Source organism: Delphinus delphis, chromosome 9 (genome assembly GCF_949987515.2).
Source record: "Delphinus delphis chromosome 9, mDelDel1.2, whole genome shotgun sequence".
Classification (NCBI taxonomy): Eukaryota; Metazoa; Chordata; class Mammalia; order Artiodactyla; family Delphinidae; genus Delphinus; species Delphinus delphis.
The window spans coordinates 56,938,263-56,965,394 of record NC_082691.1 but is presented as its reverse complement, the minus strand read 5'-3'; the positions used below and the strand labels follow the sequence as shown (position 1 = coordinate 56,965,394).

The window sequence follows — 27,132 nt, the reverse complement described above, 5'->3', positions numbered from 1 at the left end:
CACGTGTCCTATGTGTCTTGCTTTCTTACATGTTCTATTAATACAACCTTAGATGACAGTATTTTTAGAGCTGATTTTCCTGCATTTGACAAGTGAATGCAGAATGAGTACCTTGTGGCCAATTAGGTGGGTCTCACTGCAAAAGGGAAAACCAAATTGCATCACTGGACGTGCTGGATCTAGAGGAGGAAAACAAGTCTAGTCAGAGGAGGTTTCTGTGAGGTCAGGAGCTGGCTCCTCTCCAGCAAACCCCTTCCATGCACAGCTCTGGCCTCCGCTCTGCCAGTACTCTTATTGGGCCCTCTCTGCCCCTGGCAAAACACAGAGACAGTAGAAGTTTCTCCTTGGCAACTACATCAGGCGACAGTAAGAACTGAATCCCCTGAGGGAAATGGTCGAGACTAATGTGGCCAGTTGACTGCCAACATGGAATATCTCACCCTTGAATTTCTCCCGCTGATTAATCCACATGCTAAACACCAGTGACGTGTGTGGCTCTGGCAATTTCCAGAGAAAAAGGGCATTCCTACAAAAAAATATTTCTGTTTTCTTTTCTAAAGGACTTTACCCTTATAATATTTGTTTTTAAAATTACCTTAAATAGAACCATATGGGGACTTCCCTGGTGGCATAGTGGTTAAGAATCCGCCTGCCAATGCAGGGGACACTGGTTCGATCCCTGGTCCAGGAAGATCCCACATGCCATGGAGCAGCTGAGCCCATGTGCTACAACTACTGAGCCTGTGCCTTAGAGCCTGTGAGCCACAACTACTGAGCCTGTGTCCTAGAGCCTGTGAGCCACAACTACTGAGCCCATGCACTACAACTACTGAAGCCTGTGCGTCTAGAACCTGTGCTCCACAACAAGAGAAGCCACCACAGTGAGAAGCCCACGCACCACAACAAAGAGTGGCCCCTGCTCACCACAGCTAGAGAAAGCCCGCAGGCAACAATGAAGACCCATTGCAGCCAAAAATTAAATTAATTAATTATTTATTTTTTAAAAAGAACCATATGAGTTTATTAACTAATAAATGACATGCTGTATTTCAACTTTTAAAAATCCCGTGTCTTCCCTTTTGCAAAATTTATCAAGATTTGCCACTCTTGCCTTTGTTCAAGATATTCCCCAAAGCTCCTGGTTTCACTAACACTAATTATAAGTGGATTTTTTTTTAACATCTTTATTGGAATATAATTGCTTTACAATGGTGTGTTAGTTTCTGCTTTACAACAAAATGAATCAGTTATATATATACATATGTTCCCACATCTCTTCCCTCTTGCATCTCCCTCCCTCCCACCCTCCCTATCCCACCCCTCTAGGTGGTCACAAAGCACCGAGCTGATCTCCCTGTGCTATGTGGCTGCTTCCCACTAGCTTTCTACCTTACGTTTGGTAGTGTATATATGTCCATGCCTCTCTCTCGCTTTGTCACAGCTTACCCTTCCCCCTCCCCATATCCTCAAGTCCATTCTCTAGTAGGTCTGTGTCTTTATTCCTGTTTTACCCCTAGGTTCTTCATGACATTTTTTTTTCTTAAATTCCATATATATGTGTTAGCATACGGTATTTGTCTCTCTCTTTCTGACTTACTTCACTCTGTATGACAGACTCTACGTCTATCCACCTCATTACAAATAGCTCAATTTTGTTTCTTTTTATGGCTGAGTAATATTCCATTGTATATATGTGCCACATCTTCTTTATACATTCATCCGATGATGGACACTTAGGTTGTTTCCATCTCCGGGCTATTGTAAATAGAGCTGCAATGAACATTTTGGTACATGACTCTTTTTGAATTATGTTTTTCTCAGGGTATATGCCCAGTAGTGGGATTGCTGGGTCAAATGGTAGTTCTATTTTTAGTTTTTTAAGGAACCTCCATACTGTTCTCCATAGGGGATGTATCAATTTACATTCTCGCCAACAGTGCAAGAGGGTTCCCTTTTCTCCACACCCTCTCCAGCACTTATTGTTTGTAGATTTTTTGGTGATGGCCATTCTGACTGGTGTGAGATGATATCTCATTGTCGTTTTGATTTGCATTTCTCTAATAATAATGATGTTGAGCATTCTTTCATGTGTTTGTTGGCAATCTGTATATCTTCTTTGGAGAAATGTCTATTGAGGTCTTCTGCCCATTTTTGGATTGGGTGGTTTGTTTGTTTTTTTTGATATTGAGCTGCATGAGCTGCTTGTAAATTTTGGAGATTAATCCTTTGTCAGTTGTTTCATTTGCAAATATCTTCTCCCATTCTGAGGGTTGTCTTTTGGTCTTGTTTATGGTTTCCTTTGCTGTGCAAAAGCTTTGAAGTTTCATTAGGTCCCATTTGTTTATTTTTGTTTTTATTTCCATTTCTCTAGGAGGTGGGTCAAAAAGGATCTTGCTGTGATTTATGTCATAGAGTGTCCAGCCTATGTTTTCCTCTAAGAGTTTGATAGTGTCTGGCCTTACATTTAGATCTTTAATCCATTTTGAGCTTATTTTTGTGTATGGTGTTAGGGAGTGATCTAATCATACTTTTACATTTACCTGTCCAGTTTTCCCAACACCACTTATTGAAGAGGCTGTCCTTTCTCCACTGTACATTCCTGCCTCCTTTATCAAAGATAAGGTGACCATATGTTTGTGGGTTTATCTCTGGGCTTTCTATCCTGTGCCATTGATCTATATTTCTGTTTTTTTTTTTTTTTTTTTTTGCGGTACGCGGGCCTATCACTGTTGTGGCCTCTCCCGTTGCGGAGCACAGGCTCCGGACGCGCAGGCTCAGCAGCCATGGCTCACGGACCCAGCCGCTGCGCGGCATGTGGGATCTTCCCGGAGCAGGGCACGAACCCGTGTCCCCTGCATCGGCAGACGGACTCTCAACCACTGCGCCACCTGGGAAGCCCCTATATTTCTGTTTTTGTGCCAGTACCACTCTTGCCTTTGTTCAAGATATTCCCCAAAGCTCCTGGTTTCACTAACACTAATTATAAGTGGATTTTTGATGGTTCGACTATTCCCCGTGGCATGAAGACAGAAAGGACTTCCAGGGAAACAGCACATTTTCTCAGATTTTTTGTTCATTTATCCTTTTCCGTCTCTCACAAGTGTTTTTGCCTGGCCTCTCAAGAGTTAGAAAGTCACAATCCACAGAAAAAGTAGCACCCACCAGCAGATTAACAATTAATGCAGATTCCATATATGTGCATTAGCATACGGTATTATCAGCTCGATGCTTTGTGAGGACTTAGAGGGTTGGGATAGGGAGGGTAGGAGGGAGGCTCAAGAGGTAGGGGATATGGGGATATATGTGTACGTATAGCTGATTCACTTTGTTATACAGCAGAAACTAACACAACATTGAAAAGCAATTATACTCCAATAAAGATATTTTTAAAAAATGAAAAAACAATTCAGAACTGCCCACTGAGTGAATCATAGGATTTCTAGCAGTGCACAAAATTCTCAATGGGACTTCAGCTCTGGCTTCAGCTAATAGCTGGAAGGAAGTCCAGGAACCAAATTAAGAAAGGAAAAGAAGTTTTCCTTGGACTGTCAAGCAAGATCAATGCAACCTTAAAATTGCGTGTATAAAATGATTAATATTTAGAGAGGAAAAACATCTATGATTCTTCCTCCCTTTACAATTCTGAGATTTTCAGTCTACTCTCTTTATTCTTCTCCTTTTGGATCTGTGAAAAAACACATTCATCCAGAGAAGACTGAGAGATGGGTCAAAGTCTTGTGGCCTGCTTCAGGGATATTAAACATCAGCCCAAAGTCAGATATGTCATCAGCAGTTGCAGCTTAAGCTGGAGTTAGAGGGGCATCTTCTTAATCAGGACCTCCCTGGGGCACATAAGAAAGGGTAAAGGTGGTCCATTTATTATCAAATGAATCAGGTCCCGCTGCTCACCGCTTACAAAATCAGTACTCACAGATGTTGACAGAAAGGAAATGTGTCTTTAATCAGAATGCCAGCAATCTAGGGAGATGGTGGACTCAACGTTCCCCAGAAACCACCTCCCAAGATTCTGCTTGGCCATGAAAGTTTTAAAGGGAAGAAGGGAAGTAATCTGAGTTAATCACCGAGATGGGGGCTCAGAGTCGTCGCCGTCCTCCACTGTGCAGGCTCATTCGTCGACTTCTTGTGATGTTGCTCTAGATGCTATCTTAGTCACACAGTTTGGTCGCACAGTTTGTTCACGAGATTACTGAAGGGGAAGCTAGGGAAGAGATCTGGTCATCCGTTAATTACTTATTCTTCATTTCTACTTCTTCGGTCTATGGAAAGAACCGACAAGTTAGGCAAGGGTATTGTGTGATTAAAAGATTTGAAAGGTGTGCTTGGGCTGGAGATGAGTAGAGCATGGGGGTACCTGGTTAAAAGTTAGTTACAATATAGCTTTGCTAAAGTGGCAAGAAAAGGGGCTTCCTGCTAAGGGCGGTTTCCTGCAGAGAGCTGCTTTCACGTTTTTCAGGGCCTCTTTCTGAACATATTAGGAATGTTTAAAACAGGGACAAAAATATTTAAATCTGATGCCATTAGATGTAAAGCCCAAGTGTCATCTTCGGTCTCAAGAAGACCCTTAAAAATAGGCCATTAGTGGAGAGCACTTGCAAGGCTCCAGGGAAAAAGGCACTCAGAGTAAAAAGGATTATGATCTTTAATAGGCACATTTTGTACATTCCAAGAGGTTGAGGGTGAGGCAAGAAGCATTGCTAAGTGCATCAGTGTGCATATATTATGGCATATAAAGCTTGTCATTACAGTCTGGTTTTGGTTGGCAAAGCCTGAATTAGACCCACATGCATTAACCATTGAAAATGTTTGGAGTCTCTTAACAGAAAATAAAGCGCTGCTATGCTTATAAATGTTGGAAACAGTGATGGGTCAAATCAAATCGGTTGAAGCCTGGTAGTTGATGGGTGGGAGGGTCCTTAAACACAGGGTTAGATACAGCTAGACTGCAGGTGACATACTTGGGAGGAAGGAAACACTGTTATACAAGGGAATTTGCTTTGCTAAAACCTTTGGGGAAACACTCAGGCAATATTTATTAAATTTGGAGTTACAAATATTTGGATTTCAAGCTAGCTTTCTGTTATTGGTTTCTAGATTAGTTCCATTATGGTCAGAGAGCATACTCCAATTCTTTTAAATGTGTTAAGGTTTGTTTGAGGGCCCAGAAAATGTTTTACCTTGGTGAATGTTTCATGTGCACTTGGAAAGAGTATGTGTTCTGCTAGGGTTGTGGGAGAGTTCTATAAATGACAATTAGATCCAGCTGGTTGACAAGAGTCCTTCAGATCTTCTATTTTTTTATCAGTTTCTGTCTACTTATTCTAACAATTACTGAGAGGAGTGTTGAAGTCAATTATAATTGTGGATGTGTCTCTGTGGAATTTGCAATTCCATCAATTTTTGCTTCACACAGTTTGAAGTTCTGTTATTAGGTACATACACAATTATAATTCTGTTGTCTTAGTCAATTAACCTTTCATCATTATGTAATATCACTTCTATCCATGGTAGTAGCCCTTGTTCTGAAATCTACTTTGTTTGATATAAATATTAGTACCCAAGCTTTCTTTTGATTAGTGCTTTTCATGGTATATCTTCATCCATCCTTTACTTTCAACCTGTGTATGTATTCATATTTAAAATGGGTTTCTCATAAATAGCACATAGTTGGCTCTTGTTTTTATTCAACTTGACAATATCTATCTTTTAATTGTTATGTTCAGACCATTTCTATTTAATGTAGTTATTGTTATGGTTGCATTTGTCTGCCATTTTATTATTTTGTTATCTGTTTCTTCCCTCTGTTTTTTGTTTCTCTGTTCCCCTTTTCTGCCTTCTTTTGGATTATTGGAAAAATTTTTTGTATTACATTTTCATTTATCTATTGGCTTTTTGAATATAACTCTTTGTAGTTTTTTTTCTCGTTAGTGATTACTCTAGGATTACATTCACATTTCTAAACATTCGATTTATTTAGTGTTTTAAAGAACTCAAGAGAAAAAAATCCATATTTATATATATTTTATATTTATATTAACAGATAGTTACTATCTTTGTGGCTTTTTCTTCACTCTAAAGATACAGATTTCTTTCTGGTATTCTTTCCCTTCAGCCTGAAGGACTTCCTTTGACAATTCTTTTAGAATAGGTCTGTAGGAGACAAATTCCATTACTTTTTTTCCTCTTAGAATGTCTTTTACTTCACCTTATTCTGGAAGGTTTTTGTTTCTTCAAGATATAAAATTCTAGGTTGACAATTCTTTTCTTTCATCACTTTAAATATATTGTTCCATTGTCTATGTTTTCTATTTCTTTTTTTAATTTTTAAATTTTATTTTATTTATTTTTTTATACTACAGGTTCTTATTAGTCATCCATTTTATACACATCAGTGTATATATGTCAATCCCAATAGCCCAATTCAGCACACCACCATCCCCACCCCACCGCGGATTTCCCCCTTGGTGTCCATAAGTTTGTCCTCTACATATGCCTCTCAATTTTTGCCCTGAAAACCGGTTCATCTGTACCATTTTTCTAGGTTCCACATACATGCGTTAATATACAATATTTGTTTTCCTCTTTCTGACTTACTTCACTCTGTATGACAGTCTCTAAATCCATCCATGTCTCTACAAATGACCCAATTTCGTTCCTTTTTATGGCTGAGTAATATTCCATTGTATATGTGTACTACATCTTCTTTATCCATTTGTCCCTCGATGGGCATTCAGGTTGCTTCCATGACCTGGCTATTGTAAATAGTGCTGCAATAAACATTGGGGTGCATGTGTCTCTCTGAATTATGTTTTTCTCTGGGTATATGCCCAGTAGTGGGATTGCTGGCTCATATGGTAATTCTATTTTTAGTTTTTTAAGGAACCTCCATACTGTTCTCCATAGTGGCTGTATCAATTTACATTCCCACCAACAGTGCAAGATGGTTCCCTTTTCTCCACACCCTCTCCAGCATTTGTTGTTGGTAGATTTCTGATGATGGCCATTCTAACTTGTGTGAGGTGATACCTCATTGTAGTTTTGATTTGCATTTCTCTAATAATTAGTGATGTTGAGCAGCTATTCATGTGCTTCTTGGTCATCTGTATGTCTTCTTTGGAGAAATGTCTATTTAGGTATTCTGCCCATTTTGGGATTGGGTTTTTTGTTTTTTTAATATTGAGCTGCATGAGCTGTTTATATATTTTGGAGATTAATCCTTTGTCTGTTGATTCGTTTGCAAATATTTTCTCCCATCCTGAGGGTTCTCTTTTCATCTTGTTTATGGTTTCCTTTGTTGTGCAAAAGCTTTGAAGTTTATTGTTTATTTTTGTTTTTATTTCCATTACTCTAGGAGGTAGATCAAAAAACATCTTGCTGAGATTTATGTCAAAGAGTGTTCTTCCTATGTTTTCCTCCAAGAGTTTTATAGTGATCGGTCCGACATTTAGGTCTCTAATCCATTTTGAGTTTATTTTTGAGTATGGTGTTAGGGAGTGTTCTAAATTCATTCTTTTACATGTAGCTGTCCAGTTTTCCCAGCACCACTTATTGAAGGGACTGTCTTTCCTCCATTGTATATCCTTGCCTCCTTTGTCATAGATTAGTTGACCATAGGTGCGTGGGTTTATCTCTGGGCTTTCTATCTTGTTCCATTGATCTATGTTTCTGTTTTTGTGCCAGTACCATATTGTCTTGATTACTGTAGCTTTGTAGTATAGTCAGAAGTCAGGGAGTGTGATTCCTCCTGCTCTGTTTTTTTCCCTCAAGACTGCTTTGGCTATTTGGGGTCTTATGTGTCTCCATACAAATTTTAAGATTTTTGGTTCTAGTTCCGTAAAAAATGCCATTGATAATTTAATAGGGATTGCACTGAATCTGTAGATTGCTTTGGGGAGTATAGTCATTTTCACAGTATCGATTCTTCCAATCCAAGAACATGGTATATCTCTCCATCTGTGGGTATCATTTTTAATTTCTTTCATCAGTGTCTTATAGTTTTCTGCATACAGGTCTTGTGTCTCCCTAGGTAGGTTTATTCCTAGGTATTTTATTCTTTTTGTTGCAGTGGTAAATGGGAGTGTTTCCTTAATTTCACTTTCAGATTTTTCATCATTAGTGTATAGGAAGGCAAGAGATTTCTGTGCATTAATTTTGTATCCTGCAGCTTTACCAAATTCATTGATTAGCTCTAGTAGTTTTCTGGTGGCATCTTTAGGATTCTCTATGTATAGTATCATGTCATCTGCAAACAGTGACAGTTTTACTTCTTCTTTTCCAATATGTATTCCTTTTATTTCTTTTTCTTCTCTGATTGCCGTGGCTAGGATTTCCAAAAGTATGTTGAACAACAGTGGTGAGAGTGTATATCCTTGTCTTGTTCCTGATCTTAGAGGAAATGCTTTCAGTTTTTCACCATTGAGAATGATGTTTGCTGTGCGTATGTCATATATGGCCTTTATTATGTTGAGGTAGTTTCCCTCTATGCCCACTTTCTGGAGAGTTTTTAACATAAACGGGTGTTGAATTTTGTTAAAAGCTTTTTCTGCATCTATTGAGATGATCATATGGTTTTTATTCTTCAATTTGTTAATATGGTGTATCACATTGATTGATTTGTGTATATTGAAGAATCCTTGCATCCCTGGGATAAATCCCACTTGATCATGGTGTATGATCCTTTTAATGTATTGTTGGATTCTGTTTGCTAGTATTTTGTTGAGGATTTTTTCATCTATATTCATCAGTGATATTGGTCTGTAATTTTCTTTTTTTGTAGTATCTTTTTCTGGTTTTGGTATCAGGGTGATGGTGGCCTCATAGAATGAGTTTGGGAGTGTTTCTTCCTCTGAAATTTTTTGGAAGAGTTTGAGAAGCATGGGTGTTAGCTCTTCTCTAAATCTTTGATAGAATTCACCTGTGAAGCCGTCTGGTCCTGGACTTCTGTTTGTTGGAAGATTTTTAATCACAGTTTCAATTTCATTACTTGTAATTGGTCTGTTCATATTTTCTATTTCTTCCTGGTTCAGTCTTGGAAGGTTATAACTTTCTAAGAGTTTGTCTATTTCTTCCAGTTTGTCCATTTTATTGACATATAGTTGCTTGTAGTAGTCTCTTAGGATGCTTTGTATTTCTGCGGTGTCTGTTGTAACTTCTCCTTTTTCATTTCTAATTTTATTGATCTGAGTCCTCTCCCTCTTTTTCTTGATGAGTCTGGCTAATGGTTTATCAGTTTTGTTTATCTTCTCAAAGAACCAGCTTTTAGTTTTATTGATCTTTGCTATTTTTTTTAAAAACAAAATTTATTTATTTTTGGCTGCATTGGGTCTTCATTGCTGCACGCGGGCTTTCTCTAGTTGCAGCGAGCGAGGGCTACTCTTTGTTGCAGTGCACGGGCTTCTCACTGCAGTGGCTTCTCTTTATGCGGAGCACAGGCTGTAGGCACGCGGCCTTCAGTAGTTGTGACATGTGGGCTCAGTAGTTGTGGCTCGCGGGCTTTAGAGCACAGGCTCAGTAGTTGTGGTGCACGGGCTTAGCCGCTCCGCGGCATGTGGGATATTCCCAGACCAGGGCTTGAACCTGTGTCCCCTGCATTGGCAGGCGGATTCGCAACTACTGCACCACAGGGAAGCCCCTATGCTATTGTTTTCTTTGTGTCTATTTAATTTATTTCTGCTCTGATCTTTATGATTTCTTTCCTTCTGCTAACTTTGGGTTTTGTTTGTTCTTCTTTCTCTAGTTCCTTTAGGTGTAAGGTTAGATTGTTTATTTGAGATTTTTCTTGTTTCTTGAGGTAGGTTTGTATAGCTAGAAACTTCCCTCTTAGAACTGCTTTTGCTGCATCCCATAGGTTTTGGATTGTCGTCTTTTTGTTGTAATTTGTCTCTAGGTTTGTTTTTTTTTTAATTTCCTCTTTGATTTCTTCAGTGATCTCTTGGTTATTTAGTAATGTATTGTTTAGCCTCCATGTGTTTGTGTTTTTTACAATTTTTTCGCTGTAATTCACTTCTAATCTCATAGCGTTGTGGTCAGAAAAGATGTTTGATATGATTTCAATTTTCTTAAATTTACTGAGACTTGATGTGTGACCCAAGATGTGATCTATCCTGGAGAATGTTCCATGCACACTTGAGGAGAATGTATAATCTGCTCTTTTTGGATGGAATGTCCTATAAATATCAATTAAGCCTATCTGGTCTATTGTGTCATTTCAAGCTTCTGTTTCCTTATTTATTTTCATTTTGGATGATCTGTCCATTGGTGTAAGTGAGGTGTTAAAGTCCCCCACTATTATTGTGTTACTGTCGATTTCCTCTTTTAGAGCTGTTAGCAATTGCCTTATGTATTGAGGTGCTCCTGTGTTGGGTGCATATATATTTATAATTGTTTTATCTTCTTCATGGATTGATCCCTTGATCATTATGTAGTGTCCTTCCTTGTCTCTTGTAACGTTCTTTATTTTAAAGTCTATTTTATCTGATATGAGAATTGCTACTCCAGCTTTCTTTTGATTTCCATTTACATGGAATATCTTTTTCCAACCCCTCACTTTCAGTCTGTATGTGTCCCTAGGTCTGAAGTGGGTCTCTTGTAGACAGCGTATATATGGGTCTTGTTTTTGTATCCATTCAGCAAGCCTGTGTCTTTTGGTTGGAGCATTTAATCCATTCACGTTTAAGGTAATTATCAATATGTATGTTCCTATGACCATTTTCTTAAAAGTTTTGGGTTTGCTTTTGTAGGTCCTTTTCTTCTCTTGTGTTTTCCACTTAGAGAAGTTCATTTAGCATTTGTTGTAGAGCTGGGTTTTTCGTGCTGAATTCTCTTAGCTTTTGCTTGTCTGTAAAGCTTTTGATTTCTTCATCGAATCTGAATGAGATCCTTGCTGGGTAGAGTAATCTTGGTTGTAGATTCTTCCCTTTCATCACTTTAAGTATATCATGCCACTGCCTTCTGGCTTGTGGAGTTTCTGCTGAGAAATCAGCTGTTAACCGTATGGGAGTTCCCTTGTATGTTATTTGTCATTTTTCCCTTGCTGCTTTCAATAATTTTTCTTTGTCTTTAATTTTTGCCAGTTTGATTACTGTGTGTCTCGACGTGTTTCTCCTTGGGTTTACCCTGTATGGGACTCTGTGCTTCCTGGTTTTGGGTGGCTGTTTTCTTTCCCATGTTAGGAAAGTTTTCGACTATAATCTCTTCAGATATTTTCTCTGGTCCTTTCTCTCTCTCTTCTCCTTCTGGGACCCCTATAATTTGAATGTTGTTGTGTTTAATGTTGTCCCAGGGGTCTCTTAGGCTGTCTTCATTTCTTTTCGTTCTTTTTTCTTTAATCTGTTCTGCAGCAGTGAATTCCACCATTCTGTCTTGCAGGTCACTTATCCATTCTTCTGCCTCAGTTTTTCTGTTATTGATTCCTTCTAGTGTAGTTTTCATTTCAGTTATTATATTGTTCTTCTCTGTTTGTTTGTTTTTTAATTCTTCTAGGTCTTTGTTAAACATTTTTTACATCTTCTCGATCTTGGCCTCCATTCTTTTTCCGAGGTCCTGGATCATCTTCACTATCAATATTCTGAATTCTTTTTCTGGAAGGTTGCCTATCTCCACTTCATTTAGTTGTTTTTCTGGGATTTTATCTTGTTCCTTCATCTGATACATAGCCTTCTGCCTTTTCATCTTGTCTATCTTTCTGTGAATGTGGTTTTTGTTCCACAGGCTGCAGGATTGTAGTTCTTCTTGCTTCTGCTGTCTGTCCCCGGGTGGATGAGGCTATCTAAGAGGCGTGTGCAAATTTCCTGATGGGAGGGACTGGTGGTGGGTAGAGCTGACTGTTGCTCTGATGGGCAGAGCTCAATAAAACTTTAATGCATTTGACTGCTAATGGGTGGGGCTGGGTACCCTCCCTGTTGGTTTTTTGGCCTAAGGCAACCCAACACTGGAGCCTGCCTGCGCTCCTTTGTGGGGCTAATGGAGAACTCTGGGGGGCCTCACACCAAGGAGTTCTTCCCAGAACTTATGCTGCCAACATCCTTGTTCCCACGGTGAGCCACAGCCACCTCCCCTCTCAGGAGACCCTCTAACACTAGCAGGTAGGTCTGGTTCAGTCTCCCCTGGGGTCATTGCTCCTTCCCCTGCGTCCCAGTGAGCACGCTACTTTGTGTGTGCTCTCCAAGAGTGGAGTCTCTGTTTCCCCCATTTCTGTCGAAGTCCTGCAATGAAATCCCACTAGGCTTTAAAGTCTGATTCTCTAGGAATTCTTCCTCCTGTTGCCAGACCCCCAGGTTGGGAAGCCTGACGTGGGGCTCAGAACCTTCACTCCAGTGGGTGGATTTCTGTGGTATAAGTGTTCTCCAGTCTGTGAGTCACCCACCAGCAGTTATGGGATTTGATTTTACTGATTTTGCCCCTCCTACCGTCTCATTGTGGCTTGTCCTTTGTCTTTGGATGTGGGGTATCTTTTTTTTTTTTTTTTTTTTCATGTTTTTTTTTGTTTTTTTTTTTTTGCAGTACGTGGGCCTCTCACCGCCGCGGCCTCTCCCGCTGTGGAGCACAGGCTCCGGACGCACAGGCTCAGCGGCCATGGCCCACGGGCCCAGCCGCTCCGCGGCACGCGGGATCCTCCCGGACCGGGGCACGAACCCGCGCCCCCTGCATCGGCAGGCGGACCCCCAACCACCGCGCCACCAGGGAAGCCCCTGGGGTATCTTTTTTGGTGAGTTCTATTGTCTTCCTGTTGATGATTGTCCAGCAGCTAGCTGTGATTCTGGTGTTCTCGCAAGAGGGAGTGAGAGCACCTCCTTCTACTCTGCCATCTTGGTTCCCGATCCCATTGTCTATGTTTTCTGATGAGAAAATCTTTTGGTTTCTAACGAGAATTCCATGCTGATTCCCCCATATGTAATGTGTCATTTTTCTCCAGCTGCTTTAAATTTTTTTTTCTCCCTTTCTCCTCCTCCTTCTTCTTCTTTTCCTTCTCCCTCTCCCCATCCCCCGCCCCCTCCCTCTCCCTCTCTTTCTCCTTCCTCTTTTTGGCAATTTGATTATGAAGTGCTTAGGCATTTTTAAAAATTTATTCTGTTTTGGGTTGGCTAAGCTTATTGGATTTCTAAATTTATGTTTTTCAACAAATTCAAGAAGTTTTCAGACATTTCTTTTCCATAAATTTTTTCTGTGCCAAGTTTTTCACCTCTTCTTTTGGGATTCCAATGACACGTATTTCCAGACTTTTAATAGTGCCTCACAGGTTCCTGTCTCTGTTTGGGTTGGTTGTTTTTTTTCAATCTTTTTTTTTTTTTCTCTACTCTTTAGATAATTTCTGTTGATGTATCTTCAAGTTCACTGTTGCCTGTCCATCCCTCCAAACTATTAGCCACAGCCCATGAATTGATATATAATCACATGTCTGGCCATTTTTCCTTCCAAGCATAGTGAACAACCACGTGCCCCGTCTCAAGTTCTGCACATTGAGAGGACTTCCCTTCACCACTGTCCCTCAGGGATGCCCCAGAAAGGGCTGGAGTGCTGTGGCCATTCACTTTTGGGTGGTACTTGCATATCATGCAGAGAACTGTAAACCAGGCCTGAGTTTTCTCCTCCTCTGTCAAGTAAAATCATAGAGAACTCCCCATGGGGCTGTAGGTGCAGTCTGGGAGAGGGAAGGGAAGGCAGTATAGCAGGAGTGGGGACTGTGGGCGTTTGGGCCTTCAACAGATTGGGTGATGCCCACCTACACTGGGGATGGCCATCTGTTTTACTCAGTTCACCAATTCAACTGCTAATCTTTCCTGGAAATACTCTCAGAGACACATCCAGAAATAATGTTTTACCAACTATCTGGACATCCCTTAGCCCAGTCAGGTTGAAACATAAAAATAACCATCACAGATATAGAAAACTTTGTCTCATTTAAGTTTCTATATTTTATAGTATCTTTGATATAGCAGCTGAGCTTATATCCTAACAAATACATCCATTGAGCTGGAGAGATACATTCAGTATTATCAAGTGAAAAAAACGAATTGCTGAGCAATATGTACACGGTGATCCTATATTTGTAAACATCAAACCACAAAATAACCTATACATATTTGTGTATATTCATAAGGCTATACATCAGCTATTAGCTTCAGTTACCTCAGGTGTGAAAAATGGAAAGAAACTGGAGGTTAATATTTGTTTTTATATATCTGGGTTCATTCACTTAAAATGAGCAAATGTTACCTTTTATAATCAAATTAAACTTTAAAATTTTGTATTTAATTATAATTAGCAATTCTTCTTTATTATAATTACTATTTAGTAATTTTTTTAATAATTAAAACATATTAAAAAAATTTTGTAAGTCTCAATGTGCTCTACAAGTAAGGCCCCCATGAAGCAGGTCATGGATAATAAAGAGAGAGAGGGTAGATTCTCTAAGGGTCTGATAGCATCAGAAAGGCTATAACAGTTTTTGGAGTCACAAGTTCAGGTCCTCAATCCCCACACCAAAGAGGTCAGCAGAAAATGTCGGTCATCTTTTTCTGTCTGTGTTTTCCATGCCAGAGCCACACTGGTGCTGAGTCCACCACAGTGACTTAGCTCAGGCTACTCATTAACTGAGGATATCTACTGTTCAACAGTCTGAACGTTTATAAATCCAACAAACAGAGGGATGGGAGCTAGGACTAAGGAGTGACCAGAAGCAGTAGAAGGGTTTCCCTATGAGTGGGACTGTAATGGACCCACAGTCACTGTTACTCTTGGTTTCCATCATATGCTGCAACAAAATGTGTTTTCTCCACATGTGTATGAATTCTTTCAGTGGATGTGGGAGCTATATCCTGTGCATTGTTCTGCTGAATTCTTAGAATAAGTCCAAACCCCAGGGCAGTGAGTCAAGTCTCCCCTACAGGGGGTTGGACATTCATGGGAAGAGGTAGAACTTTAGGCTTCTGTCTAAAATGACAAGTCAAGCTTTAATGGTGATAAAAGGGGATTTGTGTCTCTGTCTGGATTCATTTTCCTACTAATAGCTCAGAGTAGTTTCTGCTTGGTGAAGGATAGAGAGCTTCTGCCTGTGTATATGGTAAAGAACTAATCTTACCCACAGAGACCTGGCCTTTGCCCTTAGCTCCTGATCTCTAGGCCCTTGGAATGTGCTACCTGATAAGAGTGTTTCTGTTTACCAGGGAGTCTTGGATCACACCAGATAGTCTGACACTGGGATTTCCAGTGAGGGCTCTAGGCCATGCAGTATCTGTTCTGCCTCCAGAGGGGTTGGAGACTAAAGGTCAGCCACCTGGGCAGTCAAGCATGTTCATAGACCCAATAATAACTGTGGCTATCAGGGCTCAGTGAACTTCCCTGGTTGGCAATACTCTGTGCATGTTGTCACACATTGTTGCCAGGAAAGTTAGTGCTGCCCACAGCTCCACTGAAAGAGAACAACTTTCCTGGACTCTGCCTCCTGCCTCTCTTCCCTTTGCTGATTTAAATCTCTATCCTTTCTTTATTAAAAATAACTATCACAGTGACTAACACAGAGTTCATTGATTCCTGTGAGTCCTAGTGAATTACTGAAACTGATGGTAGTCTTGGGAGCCCCCAAGCTTGCAATTGGTGTAAGAAGTAAAAGTGGTCTTGTGGACTCTTCCCTAACTTTATATTTTTATGTCCTATCTAGTTGTATATTTATTTCTGTGTTTGTTCTAGCTAGATCTCACCAGGCTTATCAGAAATCAAGGAACCAACTGTGTCCATGATTGGGCCAAAGCATTAGAGGTAGGTCAGGGAGGTCCCCTTCCTCAAGCCAGTGTAGGGTGAAGCTGGGAATCTCTAGTAGGGGAAGGTGAATTAGGGAGTAGATGGGCAAAATGGGAGCTCTGAAGTTTGGACACCCTTTCTCCACATGGAAGTTGTTCCTCACCAATCAAACTTGGAGAACCCACCCTTTGAGCTAATAGATTTCCGTATTAAATTCATCTGGGCCAAGGACCCCATCTTATACTTCTGCATCCATCATAGCACCAAGTACAATGTAAAGCATAGAGTAAGTACATACTAATTCTTTTTTTTATTAAATAACTTTAAAAACTTGAAATTTAGTTGATTTACAGTGTTGTGATAATTTCAGGTGTACAGCAAAGTGATTCAGTTACATACGTATGTGTGTGTATATATATATATACATACACATATATATTCTTTCTCAGATTCTTTTCTGTTATATGTCATTACAAAATATTGAATATCATTCCCTGTGTTATATAGTAAATCCTTGTTGCTTATCTATTTTACATATAGTAGTATGTATCTGTTAACCCCAAACTCCTAATTTATCCCTTCCCCCGCCCTTTCCCCTTTGGTAACGTAAGTTCATTTATTATGTCTGTCAGTCTATTTCTATTTTGTAAATTAGTTCATTTGTATCATTTTTTTAGATCCCACATGTAAGTGATATCATATATTTGTCTTTGAGTTACTTCACTTAGTATGATCATCTCTAGGTCCATCCATGTTGCTGCAGTATTTCATTCTTTTAAATGTCTGAGTAATATTCCAGTGTGTGTGTGTGTGTGTGTGTGTGTGTGTGTGTGTATACATACATACCACATCTTCTTAATCTAGTCATCTGTTGATGGGCATTTAGGTTGCTTCCATGTCTTGGCATTATAAACAGTGCTGCTATGAACATAGGGGTGCATGTATCTTTTCAAATTAGAGTTTTCATCTTTTCCAAATATATGCCCAGGAGTGGGATTGCTGGATCGTATGGTAACTCTATTTTTAGTTTTTTAAGAAATCTCCATACTGTTTCCATAGTGGGTGCACCAACTTACATTCCCACCAACAATGTAGGAGGGTTCCCTTTTCTCCACACTCTCTCCAGCATTTATTATTTGTTGGCATTTTGATGATGGCCATTCTGACTGGTGTGGGGTGATATCTCATTGTAGTTTTGATTTACATTTCTCTAATAATTAGCGATGTTGAGCATCTTTTCATATGTCTGTTGGCCATCTGAGTACCTACTAATTTTTGATTTTTAGATTGATTCTTTGGTATATAATATCTCACAGGGAAAAGAAGACTTTTTGAAGAACTTAGGCTGAAAAGATGTTATGAAATGCTCACTTTCTTGTTGCAAATTTTAATTTTTCTCTTAGTTTGATTTTGATTGGAAAAGAACATTTTGAAGAGAAAAGCACCCATAATCTTACTCCATTATCATAAACATTTTTCTATACAATTACATAGCCTTTATATCATTACCTGCAATCCCTACAAGAGTCGTGATCAAAGTATGCCTTAGGAAGGAAACTGGCGCTGTGCAGAAGAGAGTTTAGAGGGTTCAGTTGTTGATCAGACTCAATGGTGGAGCAGAGGAAAGAAGAAGCCGAGTCCTAGAGTCACCACATGAAGGAGAACACCACCATCCTGGAATGCCTACCTTGCTGGACTGATACAGGAGTCAGAGGAAACATATATTGTATTTAAGCTATTACATCTTGGTTCTAGTTATTACAAAAGTTGAACCTACCCTAAATGATGTGAAAATTGATGCCTTGAAAAAGGGTACTGCCATAAAAAGAGACCAAAAATATGTGGCATTGTCTTGGTGGTTGAACAGGAGGAGAAAAGAATATAGCGTGCTGTAAATCTGGAGATTCTAAAGGCTGTACTCTCTCAACCATGCTGCATTGCCCAGATAGGGCTTCCTGACTCAGGTGCTGTGAACAGTTACACATGTGCTGACAAACCGACGTCCTGTGCACTCCAAGACTAGTCAGGCCCAAGGTGCCCTCATGCTGTTTGCCTCCAGCCAAGAGCAGTCTTGTGTTTACCTCCAGGGAGCCATTTAAATGTGTGTTTTTTTGGTTTTTTTTTTTTTAGTATTGCTGACAAATTTTTTTTTGTTTTTGTTTGTAGGGTTGGGTTTTTTTGGAGCAGAATATCTTTTTTTTTTTTAACATCTTTATTGGAGTATAATTGCTTTACAATGGTGTGTTAGTTTCTGCTTTATATCAAAGTGTATCAGTTATACATATACATATATCCCCATATCTCTTCCCTCTTGCGTCTCCCTCCCTCCCACCCTCCCTATCCCACCCCTCTAGGTGGTCACAAAGCACCGAGCTGATCTCCCTGTGCTATGCAGCTGCTTCCCACTAGCTATCTATTTTACATTTGGTAGTGTATATGTGTCAACGCTACTCTCTCACTTCGTCCCAGCTTCCCCTTCCTCCACCGTGTCCTCAAGTCCGTTCTCTATGTCTGCGTCTTTATTCCTGCCCTGCCCCTAGGTTCATCAGTACCGTTTTTTTAGATTCCATATATGTACATTAGCATACAGTATTTGTTTTTCTCTTTCTGACTTACTTCACTGTGTATGACAGACTCTAGGTCCATCCACCTCATTACAAATAACTCAATTTTGTTCCTTTTTATGGCTGAGTAATATTCCATTGTATATATGTGCCACATCTTCTTTATCCATTCATCTGTCGATGGACATTTAAATTGCTTCCATGTCCTCCTGGCTGTTGTAAATAGTGCTGCAGTGAACATTGTGGTACGTGTATCTTTTTGAATTATTGTTTTCTCAGGCTATATGCCCAGCAGTGGGATTGCTGAATGAATGAAAAAGAAGCTTTCTGTTCATTGCTCTTGAATGAAAAAGAGAACAACCTCTCTAAGCTCTTTTATAAAACCACTCAGACTTTTTTCTGTCTTGAGTTATACAGATGATTAAGACTTCTGGCCAATTTTAAACTAGTCCTTTCCCCTGTTTTTTTTTTTTTTTTTCAACTTCCTAAAGCAAAAGCTATCAAAATCAGCATATATCACAAGTCCCCTGCATTAAGTTGATTCCTCTGATTGTTTTTCTTCCCTGCTTAACTATAGTTTCAGGTCGCACCGTAGTTACAAGGAATTTCATTTTTGAATTCCCTTTTCAAAAATTTACTTAAATCAAGGATTTGTGGTTTCCAACAGTGACAGTAGGAAGTGGGGTAATCCATGTGCAACATATTAATGCAGTTTGTTCCAAATTGTGAAAATGGGCTAGCTGATGGAGAACCCCGATGGAAAATTGATCCCCAGGTGGGTTAAATTCTGAACTTGGGACATGACTGAGATACCACTGTTTCCTGGATCAGTTGTATTTTCTCAGGGAACTCTCATATTATACTTTTAAAAAAGCATATGCCTTAAAAGATGATTAAAATGGTAAATTTTATGTTAGGTATATTTTACTACAATAAAAAAAGTTCTATGAGAGAAGAAGCTTTACTTCTGACCATCCTATTCCCAGATGCATAGAATATCAAAGAAAGAAGTTTAGCAATCACCTGAACATTTTGATTATTAAATATTATTAAATTTTGATTATTTTGAACATTTTGATTATTAAATATTATTACTTACTATTTATTCATTTATACTCCAACTTATTTCAGAAAGAATGTAATGCAAGTTAAAAGCTATATAAAATATAGTAAGGCAATATAAAATAGAAATAGTAAGTAAAACTTTTGAAAAGACAGAAACAACAATAATTTTCAAAAAGATTATTTAAAAAATAATTTTTAGAAGATAATTTTCAAAATACGATAGAATCATGACATAAATATAGACATAAAAGTGAAAATGTGTTAAAGATTTTATTAATGAGGAAACTGGTAAGCGTCTGACAACTAGATTAAGGGAGAAGCTGAAAAAACATATTGGAGACCAGGAATGTTGAAATGAATGTACAAATGGAGGCAAAACTGTCCCCTTTCACTGTGGGAGAAGGTAGTCAATTAAACCTCTACCAGACAGGACAGAATTTGCTTGCCTATAGACAATAATTACTTTGCATTGCTATCAGTAATCTACAGTGTATAGAGTTACAAAATGGCTCCCATATAATTGGAATCTGATAACCCCCAGAGGGGCGTCCTCTAGAGTATAGACAATGCACAGTTTCCAACCAATCATAAATTTTATCCTACACATTAAACAAAACTGAAATGAAAGCTAACACAAAAATACATACCAGGTTGGAATAGGATGAGAAGAATTCTGTTTTCACAGAGAACTTGAAAAACAAACTACTGCAAATTTAAAGGGTTACCAGCACTGTGCTTCATGTTTTATTTACCTCAAGAATCCAACTGGGAAGTTGATTTGCAAGGCCAACCCGTGAATTTTATTTGTCTTCCAGTCCCTGTAGTCTTCCCATATGTGTGATGATCTTTAATGATATTATTATGGTTAATACTTTAGGGTAGAAACATTTTTTCAGCTGTGTGAGTTTCTCCCTTTATCATTTTGGATGTTTTCATCTATTTACACAGTTTATTCCTTTCATTATTTAAATTAAAGGCTGAAATAGGATGTATTGTGACACTAATGGGATTGCATGAGTTGTCACATCTGGAGAATTGTAGATTCTTGAGGACCTTCTATAGCACCAAGCTATTGGCAGAAAAAAAAGAAATTTAAAGCTGTCTTTAAAATTGACTGTAGTGCTCATTTAGGGGCCTTGGGAGAACCTATAAATTAAAAGCCGACCAAAATTCACTGGACGTGAACACGTACTACGGCCCTTATTCTATGGTTCAAATTCATAAAGTAAGACCCCCTGTCGGCCAGAGTCCCTTCTGACCCTCCTCTCAGTTTATGTAGCAAAAGTATTGTTAGTAACAGCCCAAACCACTCCTCAGAAAATTCAAGTCAGAGGAGAACCCAGCTCCCTAAATTACCCGAAGAGCATTTATGCTCAGAGGATGAATAAATAGTTTATATTTTTACTCAAATTGTGACTCTGGGCCCCCATCCTACCCACCAGGAAAATGACTTTTCCCTTCTCTGGGGACGTCCCTCCTCAGATCACTCTAAGACACTTTAGGGATGTTTATTCAATAGAAAATGTCAGTCTAGATATTATCACCTGAGGAAGAAAAAAAATGAAAAATTGGCTCAGTCAGGAATTAGATTCTTTTCAGCTAGTGATATTTACTGCCACTAGGTGTTGCTATTGAAATCTGAGTTATCCACCGGACGCTGGTCCAATTCAGTCATTTTCCTGTTGTTTTAGCAGATTTTTCTTTTTTAAGAAATGGGTTGAAGAACGTACACAAAACTTAAATGTAAAATACTGTTGCAAAACATCATGATATAATAAGGTAATAATTTACAAGAGAAACTTGTAGGTGTGAGTACATGTATTGCCTGCTTCTGCCACCTACCTGCTCTAAATCTGGGACCCTTACCAATTTATATTACAGATTTTAGTGAAGCAGGAGGGGAAGAATGCGGAGCACACATCTTGGAATACAAGAGCTTCGAGAAACTGTGTTATTTGTTTTGGGATTAGTTTGGACTCTTGCATCATTACTTTTTTTTTCTGTTCTGCTGAATCATTCCTGTTAACAAATGAACCTGCTTCAGTAGCTCACATTTAAAAAAAAAATCCTCCTTAGACCCCACATCACCTCCAGTTTCTGACTGATTTCTCTATTTCCATTCACAGAAAAATTCAAGAGTTGACTATACTCACTGTCTCTACTTCTCCTCCTCCCATTTTCTTTCCAATCGGTCTTTTATTCCCACCCTGCCCCCGACAAACACTCTTTTCTCCATGTTGCCAAATCTAGTGTCCAGTTGAGTCACAGTCTTCATCCACCTTGACTGTCATTGCCACAGTTGATTTGACTTACTTCTGATGAAACCGTCTCATCTCTTGTTGCACTTTTCTGATTTACCTTCGACCCCCGCACGGCTTCTCCTTCTTAGTCTTGGCTGAATCCTCCTTGCCTCCATGGTCTCTCAGTGGACCATGCCCAATCCCTCGGTGATCTCATCCAGCCCTGTGGCTTTGGATACCATCTCTACACTGTAACTCCCAAATTAATGTCTCCTCCTTGACCTCTCCCCTCAACTCCAGCCTCTCTGTCCAGCTCCTGTTTGATACCACTACTTGGTCATCTGACAGGTGTCTCAAGCTTAACATACCAACAACCTACCTCTTAATTTCCCCTCAAAACCTGTTCCTCAATTCTTACCCATTTCAGTCCATAGTGTCTCTGTTGGCCAGCTGCTCAAGCCAAATACTGTAGAATTATCATAGATTCTTTTCTCCCAGATTTCATCATCAAATCCCATCCAAAAGCAACTCCTTTTGGCTCCAGCTTCAAAATGTATATTGAACAGATCCTTTCTCACCATCTTCACTATCACACCTCCATAATACATATCACCACCATCTCACTGCTTATACTGGCCCCCCTACTCTGACCTTGCCCACCACTTACACCCATCCTTCACATGGCAAACAGAGGGAACTTTTAACAAAATTAATCAGATCAGGTTGTTCTCCTGATCAAAACACTCCAATGGCATCTATTTCACTGAAAATGACATCCAAATGTCTTACCACTCTAGACCCTACCTGGCCTGGCTCCTGGTTATCTCTCCTACTTTATCTTCTATGACTCTTTAATCCACTCAACTCACTCCAGTCACAGTGGTTTCCTAACAGTTCTGTGAACCACCATGGAGCCTTTCACTGGTCACTCCTTTTGCTTAGAATTCTCTGCCTCTTTCTTGGCCTAATTAGGGAGGCCTCCTCTGATCATGCTATTTAAGATGACATTCCCCCCCACACACACACCTTATTTCTCTTTATAGCATCCATCACTGCCTGAGATTGGGTTATATGTTGACAAATTTGTTTATTGTTTGTTTTCTTCTGCTACAAATATAAGTTTCATGAGGACAGGCCTTTGGTGAGTGCTCTAGACCAATAGAGATGTAAAGGACAGTCAATAGGTATTTATTTACTGCAGGAATGAATACTTAAGGTCCTGTCAGGATTACTGATTCTGCTTTTGGTTTTCTGGGCCATTAACCAGAGCGTTACTTGAGAGTGACCTATGCTGTGCCTGGGCCTCTAAAGCCAGCCCATCATTCCAAGTACTCCCCATGTACTCTCTCAGCACCGTACACAAATACTTAACAGTATTTACATCCTCTCACAGACTGACAGTTCCAACAGCCAACCAGCAGCCATGGTTATGACAGCATCTTACAAAAACATTCTCAAGAAATCAATGACATTCATTGCATTTAACTACTTAGTCCTTGTTAATAGTCAAGCAATTCAGAATGATTTCCTTATAAATTCACAACAGTTTTTGTATGATTTCCAAATTCACTAGTAATATCCCTAAACTATCACCCCAAACGTTTTCAAAATTTCCTTCCAGGAGCAAAAGTGATCCCTACAAATGGGCTATCCACCCATCTGATGTCCTCCTTCTTTTGTTTTTTTCTGGCTGCCCCGCACGGCATGCAGAATCTTAGTTCCCCAACCAGGGATACAATCCATGCCCACTGCAGTGGAAGTGTGCAGTCCTAACCACTGGACCACTAGGGAATTCACTGATGCCCTCTTCCATTCATTGTCAGATCATCTGTGGTGACTTGGTCACTCCTCTGCTTAGGATTCTCTTCTCCCTTCATGGCCTGGCTCATATATAGCCTCATTAGGGAGGCCTTGCCCGTAATGTTATCTAAGATGACATTTTCCCCCACCCCCTGCTTTATTTCTCTTTATAGCACCCATCACCCATCTGACACGATCTCTGGCCACCCAAGGAAGAGGCTTTGATGACTTGGAATCACTGATATATTCACCATCACTGGTTTGCCATTGTGCCTCGGGGTCCTGGATCACACCAAAAAGGAAATCTCTGTCCCTTGGCTCACTATGGATTTCCAGGCCAACACTATAGCCCTCTCATGACATAGCTCTTGGAGTGTCAACACACATAAAGAAAGTGATTTTCCCCAAGACAACCCCTCAGGGCCAAGGTGGCCAGGTCACAGAAGGTTACAGACTGCAGCCCCAGATGTCCTGAGGAGTCACCCCTCCACCCCGACCTATACATCTTGGGGTTGGCAGTAAGGGGAATCCCTTTCTTTCTTCTGAGCCTCAAGACTTAGCCCATTTCCTGTCGAATGATGTGACATTCCTTGGGGGAGGGAGATAGGACCATTAGTTGTCTTCAGGCATTATTAAATAAGCTAAACATCAAAGTGACAAAAGGTGCAATCAGCTACCACCAACCTGCAAATTTGTAACTAAAGTAAGGTAAGATTAACTCAGACAGAAGGCAAGCGACAAAAATTAACTACTGTACCTAACTTCTTCTTTTGGAAAACAAGTCAAAATGTAGGTGGTTTTTTACCTTTTAGATTATGTGCTAATTATCCCCATTGTTAAAAGGATAGGGAAAATTTCTCTTGGATAAAATTTCCTGCCCGGGGTGAGATGGCATGAGGCTGCGGGGGTAGGGGAGGTCTCCCCAGGAGAAGCGTGACTCTGCATATTGACTAAAAGGTTAAGGAAAAACCCAATGTCATAAAATGACTTTGTGAAGGGCTTGGTGCAATTAAATGTGAATATTGCACTCTTTGTTCCTGCCTAAGGAGCCTGTTCTAAGCCCTTTCTAGCCATGCGTTTTGAAACCTTTGCTCTGCTCCTTTCAGTTTAGCACAGCAACATTTTTAGAAGACAGAACAACAATTTAAACGGAGGACTGGTGTTAACAGATTTTATGGTGGCTTATTTATGGAGAAAGCCCTGAAAATTGCCTAAGGTTATTGTCCTTTAGAATGCTGCCAGGATGAATGATTGGTATTTAATTATTTACAGAGTCCTTTGCCACCACTTTCATTTGTTTTTCTCCACAGCACCCTAATATTGATAGCTTCAGATGGGATAATATATAGGAAAGAGTTTAAAGTACAGAAAGTCAGAGGATATTATTCTATCATTATGACTATTATTATACGTCTCTTCTTCTCTATAACACTGTTACAGCTATTCATCTTTCCAGAGAGCAGTGGTTGGAAAGCAATGGAATAGCTGAGACTTGCTCCATTTCAGAGAAAAAGCTAAGAAATAGAGAACACAGGCATCTTCCTGAAACTGCTCTCTGACAATGATGTATATGACATAAGACTGAAGAATCTCCTAGGATCCCCACTTCCATTGAGCATGTACATATGCCTGTGTGTACACAAGTGCACCTTTATCAGCTCACAGTCCTGGGAAGAAAGGAGAAAGAGGGTCTGGAAGGTTTTTCCATTGCAGGAATCTCTTTGCTAATGTTTGCTGAGTTCCCGCTTGTGGCCATTTTCTCATTAGTTTCATCATTAATTTCACCATTAATTTCTTTGTTAGCCACTAACGAGCTCATTTGTCACACAGACTGGTCCTTCATAGAAATCATCTCTTTCTCTGGTGTCACCCCTTCCACTGACCCATGTGGCCACTAATTGATGTAATTGGTGGCTGACAACTTGTTCTCTGTTATGACACTCTGGCCGTTCCCTTGGTGCCCAAGTCTTAGGGCCTGTGACTTCCTTCCACACCACACAACAGCATATCCCCTGCTTTTAAACTATCAGAGGATTTAAACTATCAGAGTGCTCTGGGCTTCACTGTTAATATTTCACACCCTCTGCTCAGTGTGACTCATCCTATAGGAACAGGCAGCCTGAGCTTTCTCATGCCTTTCATTTTACTTTGAGCACATTCAAGGCCACCAGTGGATACTTGTATGTCAGTCATCAAGGCCTGTATAGGCACCCCCTTGTTTACAATGCCTTAGGGAGTCATGGAGCCAGAAAAGGAGGAACATATGCTTTCCAACCCTGGACCTTAATACATCTGAGGGGTAGTAGCTTCCACAGCTGGGGTCAGGGCAGAAAGGGAAAGTGGGAGTCTTCATCCCTCCTGCATTCCAGTGAGAGAGATCTTCTCCAACGAAGGTGCCAGGGACCTCGAAAGGAGGGCTGGTACTACCCCCCATCTCCCCACCCCTGCCAGGCAGCTCAGAAGGGGTACTTCTCTCCTTTAGCCTGGGTGGGGGACATGCTGAGCATCTCTGTGCTGATCAAGGCTAACACTTGCTCTCTGGTTCCTTTGTGCTGCGGATGGTATCAGAAGTTCAGAGCACAGGGTCCGCGGGGCTGAATTTGCCTCACATGTACCAGAAGAGGGATAATAAGCTCTCAAGGTCCCACCATGGCAGGGACGCTGCTGCTAGTCCTTATGGCAGCTTTCTGTAAATTAGAAAATGCACCCCTTACTCAAGGCTCTAGACTGCCATCTGTTGGAATGTTGTTGTAATAGACATGCACGTATACAACGAGGACAGGAAAGGTGCTCTTGAGCCATGCGCAGTGTGGTGGGAGGAGGTGGACATAGGGAGGCATGGTTTTGGTGACTTTAGGGGAGAACAGGCCTGGATGGGCCACACAATCCTGCAGAACTGGCATGTGGGTGGTGGCAGTAAAGTGTAAACTCAGTCCTGAGACCCAGAGCAGATAACAAGTGGAGAAGTAGAGGAGGTTAGGTGTGTGTGGGCCTGACAGTGGCCTGGCTCAGAACTTGGCCCTAGTGTCAGGCTTCTCTGAGGCTGACAGCACATCAGCAGAGGGGGGAGGAAGGTGCCATGGGCCAGACAGCACAGGTGAGGCCCACTGCTGGGGAGCAGCAATGAGGAACTAGTGTGCAGCAGGGATACAGTTGCCCTAGGTCTCTGCTGGAACCAGGAGGCTCTTGAGGGGGTGGAGGTGAGGGTTAGGTGTCCTGCAATGCTGCAGGCTGGGACTTAAGCCGGAGAAATGCTGTTTGGTTGCCATTATTGTGGTCAATTATGCTCCCAGGACCCTGACCTGGGAAAACGCTTGTTAAACCACAAACGCCTGCCATATCCTTAACTGCTGCTTATCATCCCCAAAGTAAACTAGTTTGACCATTTTTCTCTCCCTCCTCTAGACCACTGCTAATCGCCCATCTGGACCTCTTTCCTCCCGCCAAGGCTACCTTACTGCTGTAAAAAGAGTAGAGAATAGACTGGCAAGAGAAAACAATTCAAGAGACCACTCTTCTCTAGATCCTCCAAGGGGGAAGGGGAAGGGAACAGAAATTGTTGAGCTTTAGGCCTTGTATGCTGGACTTTGCAAGTCTTTCTCCCCTGCTTTGGAATTTAAAAGTATAACTTTTTTCTTTTTTTTTTTACTTTTTTCAAAATCATTTTTTAAAAATTGAAGTATAATTTACAATGTTGTGTCAGCTTC

General features: G+C 40.3%; 1 long non-coding RNA gene across 1 annotated transcript in view; it reads left to right on the top strand.

The window, feature by feature from the left end:
- The window catches only part of LOC132431079 (uncharacterized), a 43,103-nt gene that overhangs the window by 2,662 nt on the left and 13,309 nt on the right, over nt 1-27,132 (top strand). Inside the window, exon 2 of the long non-coding RNA XR_009520624.1 lies at nt 12,520-12,724. This is a non-coding gene — a long non-coding RNA (uncharacterized lncRNA). The remainder of the gene's footprint in view (nt 1-12,519; nt 12,725-27,132) is intronic.